General features: G+C 38.5%; 1 long non-coding RNA gene across 1 annotated transcript; it reads right to left on the bottom strand.

Moving 5' to 3' along the window:
- Positions 1-1,308: 1,308 nt before the first annotated feature.
- Positions 1,309-21,195, bottom strand: LOC123283434 (uncharacterized). The gene is made up of 5 exons (XR_006524091.2): positions 20,979-21,195; positions 20,346-20,431; positions 3,550-4,507; positions 2,744-2,973; positions 1,309-1,949 (listed from the first exon to the last, which is right to left on the bottom strand). It is a non-coding gene; the product is annotated as an uncharacterized lncRNA (long non-coding RNA).
- Between the last annotated feature and the right edge of the window lie 287 nt (positions 21,196-21,482).

The following is a 21,482-nucleotide window of genomic DNA, read 5'->3' on the forward strand; positions in this document are numbered from 1 at the left end:
GAGAACTCCAGGAGCAGGGCGGAGAGCCAGGCACCTGAGCCTCGGCTGGCAGCATGGAGAGACTCAGGGAAGTGGCTTCTGGGGAAAGGAAGGTGACAAGGACACATGCTGGTTCCCCATCTGACACTTACCTGCAGCACCATCTGTAACACCCACTCAGATCTGGGAAGTCCCACGGCCTCTGGGGGAAATGAGAGCCCTTCACTGCAACACCATAGACCCCGAGTTGATGGATGCCCAGCTCTAAAAGAGCAGTGGCAACACTTGGTTCATAAAATCCCATTGGGCTAAAGATGCTCTTTGAGAATCCTCCAGCAGCCTCTGATTCCCGATGCCTATGCAAAAGACCTCCCATATCGCTGCCCCCTTTTATGTACTTAAATGAATCACTTCACACACACACACACACATCAATACTTATACACTCACATGCGAGCATGTACACACCCCACACATATTTAAGCCTGAGTTTCACAACATTGTAAGGCCCCCTTTGTTGCACAGTATGCTTTCACAGGAGAAAAGTCACTAAAAATGATCCAAATTATGATTGTTACTATGAGGAAAACGCAATAAGTATCCTGAGAGATGAGATGTGGGGAGCCCCACAGAGTCCCACAGGGCCATGAGATGTTACCCAAGACTGCAGGTGATCATTTCTCTGAGGATCCTTGTGGCAATGGGGCAGATAGAGGTCCCTGGATGCCCTGATGCCCTTGACCAGTCCGTCAAGTCACTAAGTAGTGGTCCCTAGTCTAGCTGGTCTTCCTATCCTGCTGGCAGCCACAGTGGAAGTGGAGTTATTACAATCCATGATGGACCCTTACTGGGCCCTTGCACCACTGAGCAGCCATTGTAACAGCCACCCTAGTGGCTACATTAGAAAGGAAGAAACTTCTGTTTTTCAAGCTGCTATCTTCCAGGGTGTCTTTATTACCAAAACCTAACCCGCATCTAATTAATACAGGTGTTCCACACATATTTTTATGTTTCATCTTCAAAATGGGGAATTGTTATCCCATTTTACACATGAGGAAACTGAATTTTAAAAGGTTACTTTCTTAAATCACATAACCGAAGTAGAATAGTCAACGTTTAAGTACCCTTTTTTGACAAGCCTACATTTGAAAATTTTGCTTGAACAACCAAATACTTGTTCTTAACAAGAAAAGATGAATATTTCCAATTATTATTGAAAGTTATTTTGGTTTCTAAAAATACAGAGAAAAGTAGCCTAGAGTCAGTGTACCTCATTAAGTTTCCAAACTGCCATGAATTTAGGAAATTACTTAACAAGCTGAACACTGCTTGTTAAATAAAAGTGAATAATTTATTATGTTTAGAGGAGTATATCTTAAAATAACCAATATTATCTTTAAACATGGGTTATCACAAAGTCAGGCTGAAGCTCACAGAGAATCACAATGTTGATGGCTTTGTCTGGCAAATATATTACTTTATATAAAATTTTAAGAAAATTCTAAGACTAAATTTGTGCCTTCTCTGTGACTGAATTATTTTCTTCTCATAGGCTTTAACCTTCTTGAGTACAGAATCTCTGTCAGATTAGTCTTTTTATCTACAAAACTCCCCACAAATTTCTGGACATAGATAGATGCTTAAAATATGCTTATTCACTTATACAATATTCTAGTCATAGTCCTAGCCTTTGAGAACAAAAAGTCTTTGCATAATGTTTTCTGGTATACAAAATGCTTTTACAAATGACGTTTTTTGCGACAATTACTATTACTATCTTCCATATAAGCTACGAAAGCTAAAGCCAAGAAAACTGTAAAGGATTTCCCAGGATGACTTGACTTCAAAAAATCATGTCTTGATGGGCCCAACATGCATCTTTTGACTTCCGATCCTATGATCTTGCTTGTATGCAACTGCAGACTTTGCTAAAGGAGTGGATGCATCAATCAATCAATCAATGAGACCATCTGAAAATGAGCAGTAAAATCATGTTGTAAGGCAACAAGCTAATTGACAATCAGTACCAAGGTATGTGCTCTTAATTATTATTTTTTTCAAACAAGAATAAGGAAGATAAAAACAAATAACAAAAACACAACAACAAAAAAGATACCGCACCAAAGCAACAGTTATATTGTGGTCAATGGGCATGTATGTGTGTTTGTACCCAAAGAGGTTCAGAAGTGCTTGCTTGATGAAAATGACTCATAAAGCGCTGAATAGTTTGGCATCACAGTCAAGTAGTTCCTTTTGGCGATGGCCATTGTCATAAGGCTGGATTTAACTTCAGAAGTACTGCGTGCCATCTGGCTCCAAAGAGCAAATCTATTTTTATAATATCAAATTTGCAATAAGGGAAAACTACACACATGCTCAGAGTTGGAGGAGCTTCCATTTTTAACGCCACTGACTTTCACTCATCTTCCTGGGGGCCCCTAACTGGGTGGGCTCTTTTTCTCTGCTCCAGGCCTTATCTCTGTGAAGTTGTATGATTAGGATCCCAAAGTCACTGAGCAAACAGGGTAGGATTCCCCATAACAGACCTTTTGTTCATATACATTTCACTGGCTTTCGTTCGAGAAGTCAGAGAATGGCTATCGTCTCCACACTAATAATATCCTTCAGTAAATGATAAAGTCAAGTCCAAAGTAAACCGAGAAGCTTTATCAGCATGTCAAAGCTATCCCCTTACAGCTCTGTACTTGCCAACTGTGCATCCTTTTCCTAGACATAGACTTGATGCACATTAAAAGGCACTTACCAGAGTGGGTGTTTGTTTGCCAAAGGAGAGCAGGCTGCCCTCTGATTCCAGTCACCCCGGTTGTCACTCCCATCGGAGGAAGAGAGGTGTACTTTACAGCTAGACTCCTTCCTTGATGATCTCTTGACTCGAGTCTGGGGGAAATTCAGAGCTTCCTGCCAGGTTATTCTTTCTCTTTCTCCTTGTTAATATTAACTGATGGACTTCTCGGAGGGAAAGTATATTTCTTACTGTGAATAGAGAGAACGCTGTGGTTGACCAGTTACTACTCTTCCACCCCATTGTCAGAGAAGATGAGTCAAAAGGGATTTACACACCCAGTTAATCCTAACAGATGGCCCTTCCTCTGTATTCTGAGAGAAGTTAAAAATCAATCCACATTCTCTCCAATTCCAAATTAGGCAAATTAGCACGCTGGCCTTGACTATTAGTAAACAGACTTAGCAAAGTGGACACAGGAAAGATGAAAGATGCAAAACATTTAGAAAGACCTATATCTCACCTCATTTAAAAGTCTATGCCCCCCCACCACCCTCCCTACTTCTGACATACAAATGATGCTTATCTGTAAGGGAGTGAAAACAGTAATATTTTTTCCTTTCCTTTTTTTTGTGTGTTTGTGTGTATAAGTGTGTGTGATTTACCACTGTATGTCCAGGAAAGGTTGCCGTATACATGCATATGCTTGTACAATTTGTGTAAAGGAATATGTGAATATACAGAATGTATATGTTGGATATATATCATGTACCCAAATAGCATGTGGGTCTGTGTAGCCAATAACGGGAACAATGGAGGCTGCTTACCTTGGGAAACAGCGATATATTGCAGATTTTCTTGGCTTTTTTTTTCCTGCAATTGTAGACAAATATTCCCCTGGGAGTGGATGGCTCACGGAAGGTGTGATGGGATATGAAGCCTTTCGTCATAAAATCCCCATATAAAAATCCTGTCAAGATTGATAGGGACTGAAGTGTATATAACACTGTTGCTGTGTTGGTTTCATTCCAAACACAGCATGCTTCTGAATGATCTGTCATTACCATCAGACCTGAAGAAAAGAAAAGCTTGAGAGAGAAAACTCTCATTGCCACCTATAGGCTGCAAGGGGAAGGTCTGGGTGACAGCCACAATGCTCTGGGAAGCAGCGAAAAGGAAGAGGCATGCTGGAGGCCTCAAGTTTGTATTCCCACTTACTCTACCGCCTTCATTCTTTCAAACGGCATTTCTAGATACGGCAGAAGACAAAAGTGAAAAAAATATATATTCCTCATCTTTGGAAGCACAAGTTCTAGGGACTGGAGAGAGACCACTATGAGCCAAGCACTTGGTTGATGCTGGGACAGAGAGGCCTTCCCAGAGGAGGTGATATTTGAAGCCTGCTAAGTACTCTAAAGGGCCAGTATCCAGATAGAGAGGAGGTGTTGCATTCCAGGTCAAGGAAAATGACATAAGCAAAGGGGAAGCAGCATAGAGAACATGCTACATGTTCAAGGAACTACAAGAAGTGCTATGTGTGACTGGGAATTTGCCTACCCTACATGTCGAGGGAATAGTGTGACCTGAGACGGGGCTGAAAAACTGGAAGAAAGTCAGACTATCAAAGGCTCAGGGACCATGCTATGGTGTTTGGAGTTCATCCTAGAGTCAAGATCACTTCCTCTTCTGAACCCATGGTATCACTTGGTCATGAAAATAATTCTGATCCATTTGGCCACATGTGGAGTCGTTGGTAGCCTGACCAGGGAAGAGGGAAACAACAACCTGAGAAAGAAAACAGTAATGAAAACGAAGCTGGGCAGTCATGGTCCAAACTCTGCCATATTGTTCCAAATCATTTAGTTCTATAAATGTAAATTCTACACCATTCTGAAACTTTCACTCTACTAGCATTTGTTTCTCTCAGTTGGGATCAGCATCTGTAGAAAACAAGAACCTTCCTTATTTTACCATTGTAATTCACATATTTGGGGGGTGTCTGTCCAACTCAGGCTTTTCTCTTCCTTTGCACTTCTCCCTACTCCACGAAGGTCCCTCAGTGGCCATGTGTGTGTTTTACAATCCTGCTCTCCTCACCACTGTTTGCAGCATTATCAGACCCCCAGCCTAAGTTGGTCCAATGAGGTTCTTTCTTACATGAGCTTTTTCACTTTAACAGAGAATTACTGGGAGCTGAGTCAACTAAAGGTAGGTCTCAAGAGGGAAGGCCCAGAAGCAACTGCTATTTGAGGTCCCAGGACCTCAACACTGATGTGTTTCCACGCTTTCTGAGACCACTTGATTCAGTCCTTTCATGACAACTTCAATAGCCTCCCAACGGATATCCTTTTTTAGTAAGCTAGCTCAAGTTATTTTCTGCTGATCACAAACCAAAGAAACCACTAATATAGTTCATTTTGTTCAATAATAATAATGTTTTATATTATATAGTTATATAGTTCATATAGTTCATTATAGTTCAATAATAATAATATTTTATTATTCTTAATTAGTGTAAATCTTCTTGTTGATTTTCCCTGGACAGATAATGATCTATTCCCAAGAAAAAAGAAAAATGTTCCATTTATTTTCAGAGCAATAGCGTGAGAGGCCAGCAGACATCAGGCTGAAAATTCAATCACAAGTTCCCTGAGGAAAGTGACTGTGTCTTACACATTTTTGGTATTTCACTCATACAATTCCCCAGAGTAGTAACTGATCAGTTATTCCCATCATTCAACAATGCACCTATAAAAGGCTCAGTTTTTTCATTAAGATTATACCACACAGAAACCTACTGGAAGGAAGATCCAAATACCAAAATCCTATTTAAGAATTAGAGAGATGGATCCATTTCTGTGTTGAAGCCCACTTATATGGAGTTGGCTTTATCTGTTTCATTAATGTGTTTAAGGATGACCAGTTGCATTTTGCATCTACTTAGCAGCTGAAAGGAATTCCGAGCAGCCATATTTACCATTGCCAAGATCTCCTTGAATCAGCCTTGTCGTTAGAGATAACGTACTTTGGGAAGACATTCAGTAGGTTTCACTGTAGCTGAGTCTTTCAAATGAAAAGGTTTGCACATCAGTATGATTCCTTCTGCCCTCTCTCCTTCCCTTTTCCTGAGCTACCAACCAGGTAAAGATGCACTGAGGCATCACCAAAAATTGCTTCATTGAACAATAGGTGTCACTATGTGACAGCATCCAAAGATTAAGTTGTCCCTTCAGGGTGGTGACAAGACCAGAATAAAGGGGCCCTATAGACTTCAGATTTGGTATAGATAGAGACCTGGTGATTGGGTCAGGTATGGTTTTGATTCAAGCCAAACTGAGTCACATAAGTCTTCATCTCTGCCAATGAACCTCTGTGATTGGGGAGAGTCAACAGTGACTATCTTGCTAGCGTCTGGGAGCCTGAGATAAAGAACTTGGAAAACCTTTGCCTAAAAGGCAACTGTAAAACACTTTAAGTCAAAATGCAAGTTTCAATTCTATGATCTCACCAAGGAACAAAATATTACTAGCTATCATCCATTATAGCTATTAATTCTATCATCTCATTTTTTAAAATGTTTCTGTTCTGAACTTAGTTCCTCCCTATCAGAGAGAGTAGGAGATCTGTTGAGATGAGATTGTTAAGAGCCCAGACTATAGGGTTTTTTCTGGCCATCTGAGTCACTCAGAAAGCCCCAAGCATTCTCCTTTTCCACATATTATAATAAAACAAATTATCCTGGTGTCACAGACCTTGAATACCTACTAACCTTGATAAGCACTTACACCCAAACAAAAAGAGAATCAATTTGCATTTTCCTTTCTGCTGGCTAACATAATGCTTCATTTTACAGTTGCCATTAAGGATTATTGCTATCTTTACATACCACATTAGGCAGTTTGTGTCTGTTGTTCATGCCTAGTTCCATCAGAATGTTTCAGTTGAAGGCATTTTCACAATGATGTTGCTTTTGTCCTGCCCTGATGCTATTATCTCGAATTGTTTATCCCAACAGGTCTCTTCAAGACCTAAAAACTGTCCTCTGTGAGAACATGTCAGTCATTATCTTCACTCACAATCAGAATTAACAATGCTCAAGGTCTTAGTGAGCGAGTACAGACTAACACACAGACACACAGACACACGCACACACACACACAGCTTACCTGGGTGGGCAGATTGGTAAAGCTGCAAAGCTTCTTGAATTAATCTTAATGAACTGAAGCCTATGTAGGCCCAAGAAATCCCTTGAACAAACCATGGAATTCTAAACCTCCTCACCAGGCTGACAAAACTTCAACCATAGCATGCCCAGCCTTCGAATTAGCATTTTCTCCTCTGATCTATGGCCTCCTAATTTTCTGGGGCAGAGAAAACAAACCACAGACATTCATTCAGCAAACATCTGTGTATGGGAAGAGATGGGAAGCATATTCATTCTGGAAACCACAAAGACTTGAGCTAGGATAATTGAGAAATGGCCACTGGCAGTTAGGGTAACACAATTATTATAGATGTGACCTTTGGAGAAGTAAAAACTGAAAGTCTTGACCTAGAAAGATAGACACACACAGTGAAAAAAAATGATCACCACAGACCCATTTTATAATGAAAAAGCGTATAAGTAGTGGCTGCAGAACACCACTGCAACAATGACAAATAGCTTGGTCAGAGATCAAAAATTAAAGCATAAAATATTGATATTTTAAAACTGAGTTTTCATAATAATAAAAAACACACAAAAGAACCATTTTCTCCTAGTATGTTTGGCAACCATATTTTAACGTATGATCAGCTATTCTTTATTTTATATTAGTCTGTACTCTTTTGATGTCCTGATTCCATTTTAAATCAATAAAGAATATGTCTGGAATATTTTTACATTTGTGAAAAGTCTGAATCGTGAATGCTAAATACTTAATCTCTTCATTATTGATTAATCACATTGTGTCATGAAGAAACCAGAGTCTAAGATCTTAATGGGCAAGTAAAGTATCTTTAAATTTTGTTCGGGGCCTTGTGTGAAGTAGTTAATGATGTCGCAAAAGATGCTGATGAGTAAAAATAACAGAAGCACAGGCAGAACAATTCATCCTTGGGATATATGGGCGTTCTTCAAAGAGTTTAAAATATAATACCGCTCCAGTCAGAAATTACTACTTTACGTGTAGTCAAGTGAAAGAGAAGAAAACATATATTTATGAAACAAGGGAGTATGGACTCTATGCCAGTGTCTGGAGGAAGCTTTGGGGAAGAAAAGGTGAATTTGGACTCACACGTGCTCTGTAAAATTCTACAACCCAGAATGGAGTCTGACAAAAGCAATCAAAATATATACAATGTGATAATTGCTTGAATTCCCTGTGCAAGATTGAAAATCATTTCAGTATTACCATCTCCTTAATCCTCATGACTTTCCTGTGAGCCTGGTGTTAATTACAACCTTAGTCCACAGTGGGACATTCCGGGACATTGGGAGATTACATGAGAGTGACGTAGGAACTCTAAGAAGGAAGCTCAGTTTCCTTACTCCCAGTGACAGAGGGTAGTGGTGACTTTCCAGTGTTTCCACAGGAGTGTAGAGCCCATAGATATTTCTAAATTCTTCCCGAAAGAATGCCAGGCCCAGGCAGAGATGCTTAATTTAACCTGTGCTTACTACTTCACCCCACAGCCCCACACTACGTTGACAATGCTCATCAAAAGGTTGGAAGAATATTTATGGGATTCCACAAATATCTATTCAAAGAATCTGAAGAGCAAGCTGTCCTTCAGAATTTCTCCACATCCATAGTGCATCCTCTCATTACAATGCCAAATTCAAGTTTACTAAAGAAGGTGGGGAAACATTTACTCGGGTATGATGGGAGTGATTTTTTTGAGAAATAAAAATACTTTTATGATGACTGAAAGCTCCACCTAAAGGATTTTAAAATAAATTTTAAAGTCAATAAAAAATTGTTTAGGGGTGAGTATTCGTATTATCTGAAGACTTTTCCGTCTTCAAAAGGGCTCCCTAGAGAATTCTTCTAAATGGTGAACTCCCTTGGTGCATTTAAATGGTGTTTACAGACCATTAACTACTCACAAAGAAGGCTGGTGCAGAAAAACTGCCAAACTTTGACAATCCCCCATTGATTAACCAAAATTTAAGAGAAAACTGCCTGAAAGATGGAATCCAGTTTGCTAGAAATGAATTTTCAGAATGAATTTTGGAATATGCCTATGTATGCAAGATTTCCTCCTTAAATACAACCAGAACCCAAATTTTAAGAACATTATTCTTATTGCTGAAGTATTTGGACATTATACGAAGATATCAAAATTTTTCAAACTATTCCCCGGGTGTTGGTATTTAGGTGATTTTCAAGTTTTTTTAAATTCAATAACTAAAACACTATCATTAATATCCAAGTGCACAAAGTCTTGTCCACGTTTGTGCTTGCTTACTTAGTACTGACTTGTAAAAGTAGAATTAATGCATTAAATGCACACAATTTTTAAATGTTCCTAATATGAATTGTTCAAATACTTTTCAGAAAGATAATTCTGACTTATGTTCTCTTCATCACAGCGGCCTTGTTACTCAATCTTCGTTAGAAGTGGGTAGGAACATTTTGAAAATGGTTCTTAGTGTTTTAGTTGAAAATAGTACTTTTTGTTATTTATTTTAAAATAGTTTCATTACAAATAAAGTTGAATACATTTATTATTTTAATTATTGATTTGTATTTCCTCCTGTAAACTAAATGCTCTGCCCTTGTAGCATTTTCATATTGGGAGTCTCACTATTTTTCTTATTGATTTGTATGAGTTCTTCACATATGAAGGACAACACTTTTCCTTTCAAATCAGTTACAAATTTTTTTTCTAGCCAAGTGTTTGCATTTTAATTTTGTTTGTGGAATTTTTAACATGAGCTTTTGATTTTTTTCACCAGCTTTGACTTAGAAAATCCTTTCTCCAGAAATTACATGAAGAAGTCATTTATGTTTTCTTCCCCTGTTTTCAATGTTTTATTTTTAAATGTCTTTCCCAGCTGGATGAGTAGAGCTACTCTCCTAGTCTCTCTCAAACTGTTTTCTCCTTCGTCGTGTGGAAATGATAATAACTATTTTGCAGAGTTCTGGGCATTCTATGAAATGACATTTGAAAGCTCTTTGTCCTCAGAAATTGGTAAAAATGAAAGTTCAACAAGATTTATTATTATAGCTGACAGAATCCGATATGCCAAAAAGTTTCAACGTGTCTTGACCAAGCAAAGCAAAACTAAATGTATCTTTGACAGCTTTGAACAACACAGAAGTTAGTGTGCTTTGATCAAATGTAAAATAACTAAATTTTACAGGAGCATCTTTGAACCAAATTTTACGATGACTTTTTTATCCCTTTGTTTTTGTTGTTTTGTTTTTCTCCTCCAAAACTTTCTCTAAATAATGTGCAATGAAGACGTAATGTGTCCCAGAGATGAATGGAATCTTCTAAACACTTTGCACTATGATCTTGGAAAAAGATTTTCTACCCCAAAGCCACTGCCCCCAACCCCACCTCATTGCCCAGATTAATATGGCCTGAACTGTCTTCTCATATCCCCAGCTCCTAGATGAATCAATTTCAGCACTGAGTTCTGATCATTATATACAAGGTCACTTTTTAATTAGAACAATATAGTAAAACATATGCTCGGAAGATAAATGAGGTACAAAGCTAGCCGTGCTACAGTGAACCCTTTTATTGGAAAGCCCTTAAAAATAATAAGCGTCATGTATAGTCCAGGGGCCTTTGCAGCATATTTCAGTACAGCAAAGTGCCTGCCATGGTGAATGAATACCCTGTTATAGTGAACGATCATTTGGCAGCATAGGTTATTTTAATGGACACATCACTTTAAACGAAGCCTTCGCCATCTGTTCTGCCCTCTAATTACAGATGCAGAAAGAACATAATTCACAATTGCATCATAAAAAAGTAAGATATAAGTGATTTAAATGCATGTGTATCTTCCTTATTCAATGCGGCATGCAGCTGTTATGTTGTTTTCATGTTTCAAACACAAATGAGGATAGAAATCGCTCGTCTCTGATGGAGTGAATTCCCTGATACAGGACATTTTGGGGTGCGAATAGATGCCAAAGTGTGTGTTCTCGGAGCACCTTCACATGAAATGAGAAATTCTGTAACGCACTCTGTGATCTGTTACCATGTGTGATGGATGTGTATTTGTGTTAAAATCTAATTTTCAGTTAATTCTTTATTAGGCTTTCACACCTTAATGACTGCTCGGGCATGTGTACTTTTTGTAATAAGCAAACAGTGTAGATAGATGTGTTATGACAAAGAAATCCTGCTTCAGAATCAAGTGAACACACTGGTTACCCCAACATCAAAGAAGCAACTCTCGGCATAAGCTCACATATACCTTACAGGAATCATTTCTGATTTCCCGAGATTAACTCTTTGGAGTTATAAGCAGGAACCTGGAGCTCCTCCCCTTTCTCCCAATGTCTTAAAAATACTTCTTTAAGGCTTCCTCATGGATTTACAAGTTAACGATTATTCATTTGGAGGAGGATGTCCTAATACAGGAGCTTCAAGGTGAACTTAATTCCACATTGAGAATCTGTAAACCTTCCACCGTTATTTAGTACTGACACAAGTGCAATATATCCAGAATATAATTTTGCTTCTTAAAAGAAAAGTTCGTGAAATTCCTTCTAGATATGCTCAATTTGTTTTCAAACAATAAAGTTGGATAATCAAATGAAATTTTAGTAAAGTATTTACTTCTTAGGGTTAACTGCTGAGGGATGGTGCTAAAAAAATTAATTGGTGAAAAGTGCAAACAAATATCTTAAAAAGCCACACAGAGGGGCCAGCCTGGTGGCACAGTGGTTAAGTTTGCGCACTCCACTTTGGCAGTCCGGGGTTCACTGGTTCGGATCCCAGGCGCAGATCCAGCACTGCTCATCAAGCTATGCTGTGGCAGGTGTCCCACATATAAAGTAGAGGAAGATGGGCACAGATGTTAACCCAGGGCCAGTCTTCCTCAGCAAAAGACGAGGAAGATTGGCAGTCGATGTTAGCTCAGGGCTAATTTTCCTCAGGAAAAAAAAAAAAAAAAAGCCATGCAGATTATTTTAAATTCTATGCTGTAACTCTGTCAACGATAAGAAAATATTGCCCTGAAGAAGTTCTTCCTTTAGTTTCCCCATGATCTTGCTAAGAATGATTTATGCTTCAGATAGTCGTTGCTAATAGACAGGTGCTTTGAAGGTGTTTGCTAAGTAGTTTAAAAATTCATCCTCTCCCAACAATCAAATTTACATTTTGAATTTGCCTAGCAACTCTTCCAGTTTTTCACAAATTAATCAGAGATAAACAATAGTTAGGATAGTCCAAACATCAACATTGCAATTATTGTGTTCAAAATGTATACATTTATAAGATTGTATACCTTGTGTGTATGCATTAAAACTAGTATACAAACTTATAGATGTGTACGTTACTTATGGACATATATTTGTATGCACACAACGGAGATACTATCCAGTAAAACAATGGTTCCCCAGATCAACTATTTACATTAGCAATGCTTCCTATTGGTTAATGCCTGTGCAGAAGTGATGGTTAAATATTTTGCATGTCACCTCTACACACCATCTACAAGGAAATAAAGTCTAATCCTAACCAAGGTTACCCTAGGGAGGCTATATCATAAGAAAGTAATCCTCTTCACATTCTTTCCAAATTATAAAATTTCTGCATTGAGTACTTAAAAATTTTTTAAATAACTAGAAAAATGTATATTTTAAGATTTCAAACAGGAACAAATTTGATTGTTAAGATATTCTAATCCACTTTCAAACCTACTATTGAATCTGTGTTTTAATGAACTGTTCTACTTGCTGTAGATCTTGTTTATGATTTTCCTGTGCTGTCATGTAAGATTTGATCACATATTGATTGAAATTATAAATAACCAATGAATTAATTATACCAATTAATTCATAAGATAGCTTGATAATTACCTTTATTTATGAAACCATCACCACCATTTTTAAGGAAAGAATAGCATACAGTCAGAATTTCCCATCAAAGTCACCTAGAGTTTCCTTTGCATTCCAAAGACAGTCTTGTTTAAGAAAGCACTAAAGGGACCTTCCGTATTTCAAGGATTCCCAAACCTCAGTTAACAGCAATGTGAGAAAAGTAAAGACAATGAATTAAAAAACAAAATGTATTTAATAATTTTAAACTTTATCCCGATGTTATATTGCTTCGCCCTTTTTCTGAGTTTTAACTAAAATTATGTAATAAACGATGGAATAGGAAAACTCCTGTTGCCCCTCACACTGATTTTTATTTTACTTCTTTGTAAGCCTCAAAGAACGTTTAGGAATTTTTAAAGTATGGCTTGAAAATGGAAGTGAGGGATCTTTGGAAAACAAAAAAAGAAAATCTGTTAAATATCATTTTTTACTCTTTTACTTTTGTTTTTTTACTCAGTCAACCAACTATGCGGGCATATCTTCTAAATGCAGGTTATATATTGGGTATATCTGTATGTTAGACCATTAGGGTTGATCAAATATAAAAAATGAACAAATCCAGTGTTAGCAAGCTAGATGTCCATACACACATTTTCGGAAATTTTCTATTTTTCACATTCTTTTTATGATAGGCAATAAATTTCACTAAAAATAAAAATAGACCAGGAAAGTCAAGCCAACTGAAATCATGTCCTTGATAAAAACATCTATACCCAAAACTCCTTACACTATTTTTACTTCAGAAGAATTTAGGGGAAAAAAGACAAATCAATATTTCTGAACATGCAGCTTTCTGGACAAGAAAGCCTCATAGCTGTTATTCAAACAATCGGTTCTTTTAATTTAAATATGTGTCATCTGCCCTTGGAGAGGACAAGTGAATCCCAGCAAAACATGTTTTACCTTAACTTTGCTTTTCAATTAAATCACCAATAACTTCTTTCTTTTTTTGCACAGTTTTTAATTGCATTGAAATTAAAGGACAAATGATTTGTAAAAATGTTGCTGGTCGACCATAAATTCAGCTTTACTTCAGACATGTCAGAGCTATTACTTGCTAGTAAACTTTAAAACCAACTTAAAAATAAACACGTTTAAGGGCTGGCCTGGTGGCGTAGTGGTTAAGTTCGCCCGCTCCGCTTTGGTGGCTTGGGTTTCGTGGCATGGACGTACACACCACTCATCAAGCCATACTGTGGCAGCATCCCACATACAAAATAGAGGAAGATTGGCACAGATGTTAGCTCAACAACAATCTTCATCAAGTAAAAAAAAAGGAAGCTCGGCAACAGATATTAGCTCAGGGGCAATCTTCCTCACCAAAAAGAAAAAAAGGATTTATTGAATGGCATGTAAATAGAATCCACTTTTGGATCAAGGATGCTGATTAGTTAAAGGCCAAACTGGAGGTGAAGGAAGGAGGCGTGTGTGGGGAGTCACAGATACCATCCCCAAGCAGAGGACACTGTAGTCCCCGTCCCCCAGAAGAGTGTCACACAGGATATATGAGAAGCGATGATTCCCAGTTGTATATTAATGAAGTACAACAAAGTCTTTGCTCTGCAAAGATTATTATAAATCCTCTACAAATACCACACAACCAAGTGTGGTATTGATGCCAGTACTGGAACTATGGTCATCATTTTAGTCACTGGTATCCAATGACATGTAGAAATGTATGGACACAAGTGATGATGATGATGATGGTGATGATAACGATGATGATGATGGTGATAGTGATGATAATGACGATGATGAAGACGATGATGGTGTAATATTTAACACATATATAACACTACTATGTGCCGGGCTCTGTTCTAATTGCTTTACTTTTTTATTCATTTAATTCTATCAACAACCTTGTGAGAAAGCCTCTGACACATTAGGAAGGACACACTACCAAGATGCAAAAGTCTAGGGAACACCACTGGTTCTGTGAAAATCCTTAGCAACTCACCTCAGCTCGCCTATACCAGCCTAATCCCTTCTATGGCAAATTTATTCTTGCTTGGCAAATGCTTGTGATTAGGATAAATGGAGAAAACCAGGTCCAAAAGTATCTCACAAAGATTAAAATTTTTAAAATTATTGTTATTATAATTACATTGGCATAAAAATTAGCATTGTAATTATATTGGTATATACATACTATATATACTAAGTAACATATTTCGCAATAATCAGAATAAAAGACTAACTCAACATATATTGGAAACATGAATTGGAAACATTGGAAACGTGAAGAAAACAAAATAAAACAAAACAGAAATGCAGCATTTCTATGCTCAAGACAACAAAAGATAATTAATTTTCAATCAACATACACCGGCTATATGTGAAGTACTGGGTTAGACATGTAGAGGAGAGGAAGAGAATCAATACCCATCTTCAAGGAGCTTACCATCCAGTTAGAAGCACAAATATAAACTCATAGAACTGACAATATAAGACTAAAGGATGCAGCATTTCTCATTAATTAAATGGAAAATACCAAACCACTTCTTCCTTTTAAATCTCTTTCACAATCCCTCTCTCAACTGAATGGGAGCCATCTCTTCCACTGGGCTTTCATAATCTGTTGGAACTCTGTTAAAACGTGTACTTCATTGAACTGAGCCTGTCTGCATCTCCATTTTCACATCTGTGAAATGGAATACTGAGTAACAACCCCAGAGGGTTTTTGTCAGCATTAAATGAGTCAATGACAATAAAATGCTCAAAACATTTCCTGGTGTATAAGAGGCACTCAACCAGCGATAACTAGGGTCAATATTATTATTATTACTCCCTACCTCTATACTTAACATCCAGGCCAGATTCATAAACTTCATGCAATCTTGTACCTAATTCTAACAGCTTCTGGAAGACTGCATTGGGTATTTTATGTGTTTTCTCAAATAAGAATAACGCAGTATATGGTAAATGCTAATGGCTCAATCAGTATCCAGAGGGAGAATGTTCACTGGGCTCTAGAAGTCAAGGCAGGCTTGCTGAGGAATGTGAGTTGAAATGTAAGGGGAAATAAAAGATATCTCATCCTGGGTGGAAAAACAAGGTTGAGGCCCATGTCATGGGAACATAAATAGAAGAGAGGTGCTTAAAACAGAGACCTGTGTTAGGTAAGTGATGAAAAAAGGAACTCATTTAGGGGGACATTGCAGTAGCTTGAGCGTGCAGATCTGAGAGCCTCAACTAAATGGGGCAACAGAAATAGGATAGAATCAGGACACAGAAGCAAGAAAGGTTCAGTGGGACCAGCTCACTGTTAGCACATAGGGAGCAAGAGAGAAAGAAGAAAATTCAGAGGTGTGGCTCAATTTTTTCAGTTGGACAACAAAACCTATGATAATACTACAAATAGGAAAACAAAAGAGAAAGCAGAGCCAATTTTCCTAAGGAAATATAGGAATAGAGTTTGAGCTGTGTCTAGTCTCAAGTTCAGAAGTCAACAAGTTGGACATGTTTACTGAGTTATTATTACATGAGGTTGAATCACGGAGGGGAACACAAAGCTAGAGAACTAGAAACAATGGTTAACTCCTTAATTCAACTCATCCGTGTCCTTGTGAATTGCGCGTCAAGGTGCATAAGCAATCACAGGGCCTCAACAGGAGGTTCTTGGTGCCAACATCAATGAGAAGAGGGACAAACCCAACATAGCCATTCTTTTTCTGATCATGTTCTCATGACCTTGGTTCTACGAGGACCCAGGGCATGGAGCCTGCTACTGCACTTTGCACAGAAAGAGTTGCTCATTCTTTGGATCGAAAAACATCATCTTTTCCTTTTATCTGCACCAATAGTCTAGCTGTAGGAGACAAAGTGAGTGAGAGACAAAGGCAGGCCTTGCTGGCTCAATGCAGCTCCCAACACACACAACAGAATCACAATGTGGCCCCCAGCCTGTATCAGCAAAAGCACAAATGGATTGAAATACTCATTTTATCTAAAAGAAACGTTTTATAGCATGCAAATAAAAATAGAGTTTTGTCAGAAAGTAAGACCTTCGACAAGCCAGAACACAAATGTTTATTTAAAAGAATTTTTGAACTCTGATTCAGAGAGGAAAGCTAGGCCAGTTGCTGAATCCCATGGGGCATCCACATGCAGAGGTCTCTGCCTGTAAAGTCAGTTTTTAATGATGTGTTTACAGAAGTATGCGTCCTCAATTAGCACTAAGAAAACTCCAAAGACATATCAATTCCAATTCCACAGCACAGGCCTAAATATAGACTAGAGGAAATGATTGATCAAAGTCACGGACCTTCTAGACGTGAAACCAACAGTACCTTAAATTGAAATTATATTTTGCAATGTTCAATTGTTTTCTTAAACATTGTCTTGTTTTTTCCCCGAGTACATATAATACAGCTCACTGTTAAAACATAAGGAGCAAGAAAGAAAGAAAAAAAATCATTCAGATATGTGTAGTTTGCCCATTTTACAGATAAGAAAACTGAGGGAGGTGAAATGGTTATCCAAGTTCAATTAAGAGAGCATAGGCCAGAAATGAAGTCTTCCCAGGACCCAACCCATGAGTTTTCCCAACTGCCTTGTTCCCTTTCAGCTAGAAGAGTATCAGAAGACAACATTGACAGACGTTCTCAACCTTAGGGTTTGGGAGATAATCCCTGGCGGACAGTTCTTCCTGTGTTTTGAATCAGGGGATATTAGTGAAATGGATAGAGTAGGGAAAGAAGAGAATCAAGTCCAGTCACTTTCTACTTCTGAGAAGATCTGCTGAGAATGTTCATTCTCAATTTTAGACATTTCTTGGCACTGAAAACCTGTGGTGCCATGCACCCTCTGGAAAAGAATGGGCTAGAAGAGGCACATGGGCACAGAAAAGCAGAGTAAATTTCCCAATAGCTGATGTCTCACCATCACACAAAAATCCCCTAGACATAGCCCACACTTTTCTCTTTCCTACAACTACAAACTGGGCTTCTGTTTGCTCATATCCAGTTATTTTTTTTTTCTGCTACAAAGAAGCTCAGTACTTCACGTCTCAGAGCTGCCAAATGACTCTATGTTCTAAAGCCTAGAGGATGAAGAATGACGAGAACCCAGAGGAAGTTCTGAGAGCCCGGAGAAGTGAAGGACACAAAGGCTCTGGAAAGAGAAGGGGACCAGGCGGAGGCAGAGAGACATAATTAGGCTCACATTGCTGTTTCCCCAGAAACCAGACCTGGGATGTGAAAGCAGGAGTGGCATTCTGAGATATCTTTTAGGTTTCTGGAAACAATCAAGGCTCTGCTGAAGTATAAATGAATATAAATTCATCCTGGACATAATGAATTAAGGAACTCCAAAAGTTAAAATAAAAGGCAATTAGTAAAACCCACCTTCTTCAGAACATGATGCATTTGCTAATAAGTCAAAATTATTGCCACACAATGATTCAAAAGCAAACCATGGTAAGTTCAAAACAGATACTCTGAATTCATGAGAAAATGCCTCAGCTACAGCATTCTCCTAAAGAAGAGGTTAAACCAAGGTGAAGGAGAAGCTAGTCAGTACGTACTCTATTTTCAAGAAACTTGTTTCCCAACTTGCAGCTATTAGTTTTTAGAGTGAGTATGTTTACTTAAAAGATTCATAGAAAGGATCAAATCTGAAGTATTTTCCCACCAATGGAGATATCTTTAAAGCTCAGCCTCAAGCAATGTTCTATAAAATGAGATTGTCACAGAGTTGTACAGGATAGCTTTTGAAGTAACTTGGATGAATAATTTCTCAAGTGTATGCTCAAATGATGCTAAGAAGTGTAGTAAATAAGAGGCTCTAAACTCAGAAACTTGATGGGGGAATGAGAAGAAAAACTCAGCCAGATGTTAAAAATCAGCTAATGTGTGATTGATCTGAGTTCCACTGTTGGTGATTAAAAGGAACTTTCCTCTGGCATTCACATCTCAACTCTTAACTTTTCTTCATCTTGAACACAAGGGATCTGTAGGTATTTGAGCTACCACATTTTTCTTTCTCTGCACATAAAATACTCTTGGATAGCTCTTTAGAACTTGGATGTTCTAAGGTGCTTAGAGTCCACGCTGAAGACAGAGTGGTCTGACTGGAGACAGATGCTTATAACTGGGGATGGCTCCCATTTTGTCTTTCAATGATCCTCTTTAGGGGTGAAATAACAGCTCTTAATGGCACCACATAGTCAGCAGATGTAGGATGACTTCAGGAAAGGTGATCCTCTCCAACCAAGTGAACTTGGCCTTAAGCCATCAAGTTCAAATGGGTGTGTCTTCTGTATTTCAAATTCTTTCTTCCCTAACACAAGAAGAAATAATTCAAAGGTCTACCTATGCTGATTCCCAGTCAAAGGAAAACTAATAACAACAATCAAATGCAACAGACCACACAGTTAATGTGCTCCTGCCTTCAACAGGTAGAATTCTTGAATTCTTGCATCTTATTTTAGTGCTTGTTTTAGTCTTATTACCAAAATATTCCCAGGAAAATATTTCACTCGCTGGCCTTGTGATAATCAAAAAGATACCAACATGGTTTTCAAAAATCTTTTAAATCAAATAATTGTACGTGGTTTTCAATCCTGCTTCCTGCATCGATTTTTCCGCCCTAGGACCATTTCCAGGGATCTCAAGAAAATGAAAGAAACCACTGTGACCAAGCTGGAATGCATGAAGACCATACCACCTCCTCACAGAGGACAAGGAACAGATCCCACGACTCTTGTGAGTGTCCCTTGTCTACTCTCCTTCCCTCTAGCCAGCCACATGTCCACTCTAAACCCTCATTGCCATCCCAGGTCAACTCTACCCTCGCTCCCTGGCAAAAGGGAAGATAGTTATATCTCCTGGGGCCATGATGGGAGGCCTGGGAGGAAATGTTGTCTTTGGGGAAATAGTAGAATTGTGTGACTACATTAAAGTCAACACTATTTATCTTCACCTCTTGTCCTATGGGCTGACAAAGGGACACCACTGTTAGGCCCAACCCCCCTGCGCAGCTGCAATAGAAAGAAGGCAGGGACTTGTACTTTCAAGTGTCAGACCTTTTGTGCCTGACTACTAGTTTATGAGGCTGATGTCAAGCATTGCAGTCAATGAAGTCTTTGTCCTAGGTGTTCAGGGCAGGACAGTGGAAAAACTGCCCTCTCTTGTATCCCAGGCCCATCCATCTTCCCCTCAACCCTGTTTCTCAACTTTTCTGTCTCTTGAGCCGACAGAGAGAGGATCCCTCCTGGGTTAATGTACTGGAAAATTGCTCTGCATGTTTATGAGGGGGTCCCTTCCAAATGAAAGAAAAAAGGAAAAGAAAAAAAAACTGGGAAGAAGAGTCGTTTTTCCCACTGAACTCATTGGCCTTATGCTTGTGGGTCTGACCCTGATTAAGAAAATCTCAATGCCCTGCTAGGAGGTTTATTGTCAAGTTTGGCAGAACGCACTTCCGATTGAATTTTTTTTTATTATTTATAATCACAAAGTGGTTTCGGACAGCCCGCGTCAGCCATCCCACCACCAACTACCCTGACACACACACACACACACACGCAAAACACACACACACACACACACACACACACACAAAATGCAAGCTCTTACCTTTGAAGAGGCCCCATCCACTCCCATCCAGTTTTCCTTGGAACAATCTATTCTCCTCTCTGAGCTGGTTTCCCCAAGGCAATTCCCTATAAATAACAAACGTTGTTTTCATACAGTTAGACAGAAGGTTGGACTGTGTGAACTTTGCCGTGGACATAAGACCCAAAGGAGGCTGCCTTCCGTAATACCACACACTTGCTTATTTTAACTTTTTCTAGCTAAAAATAATATCCTCAATCTCCAACCTCCTCCTTCAACTCTCGAATTTTATTCTTCTACTGAAGGCTTTAGGCTAAAACAAAATGTCATGCAAGTGGTTGAGGCATCACTCTGTATGCTCATGCCTGCAGGGGCACCAAGAGATTTTTACAAAGTGGAGCTGAGTCCTTCCAGAAACTTCTAAGCAAAAATCCTGCGAACTGGGAGTACAAAAATCTGGATAATTGTAACCAATGCAAAATCTGCAGTTTAGACCTGATAGAGTCACAACAAGCATTCTTTCAGAAAATAAAGAAAAAAGAATTTAAGTGCAAAGTGCTTTTTCTTCTCCTTTCAACTCATTTTCCAGGAATTGCTTTATGTTTCCATTGATCATTAGTTTGGCCAGAGAAATTAGGGGTGGGGGATATTTACCCACAAAAACTCTAATTCTTTGGTGACAGGAGAAAAAACTAGGATATTTTAAGGGAAATTTTTGGGAAAGGGATAAAAGTGATGAGCAAAAAAGGTTAATGAAAGAATGGAATCAATGCTCAGTCCTCAGCCTCTCTTTAACTGAGAGTTCTGTCCTTGTTTTGAGTGTAGGATCCCAATCTCTGAGGCAAATACCACATGAGGTTATAATTTCCTGGTAACTGAGTAAGCAAATCATCTCTTCTGGTAGGAGGTTTATTGCAGAATGTGACAGGGCACAATGACAACTGAATTTTTATTCTATTTATGATGTCAAATGTTGAGAAGTCACTGTGAAACAATTCAATTCTAGCATGTGAAGAATTTCCTGGTAGGTTTTTTTTTTCTCTCTTTATCTTTCCCATTCTATATTTTTCACCACGATTTCTCCCAATTGAAACCTAACTTTCGTTTCTGCCGTTTCAAATTCTATCCCACTGACAACCATGGGGCTCATTTAAATAT

The sequence above is a fragment of the Equus asinus genome, chromosome 2 (genome assembly GCF_041296235.1).
Source record: "Equus asinus isolate D_3611 breed Donkey chromosome 2, EquAss-T2T_v2, whole genome shotgun sequence".
NCBI lineage: Eukaryota > Metazoa > Chordata > Mammalia > Perissodactyla > Equidae > Equus > Equus asinus.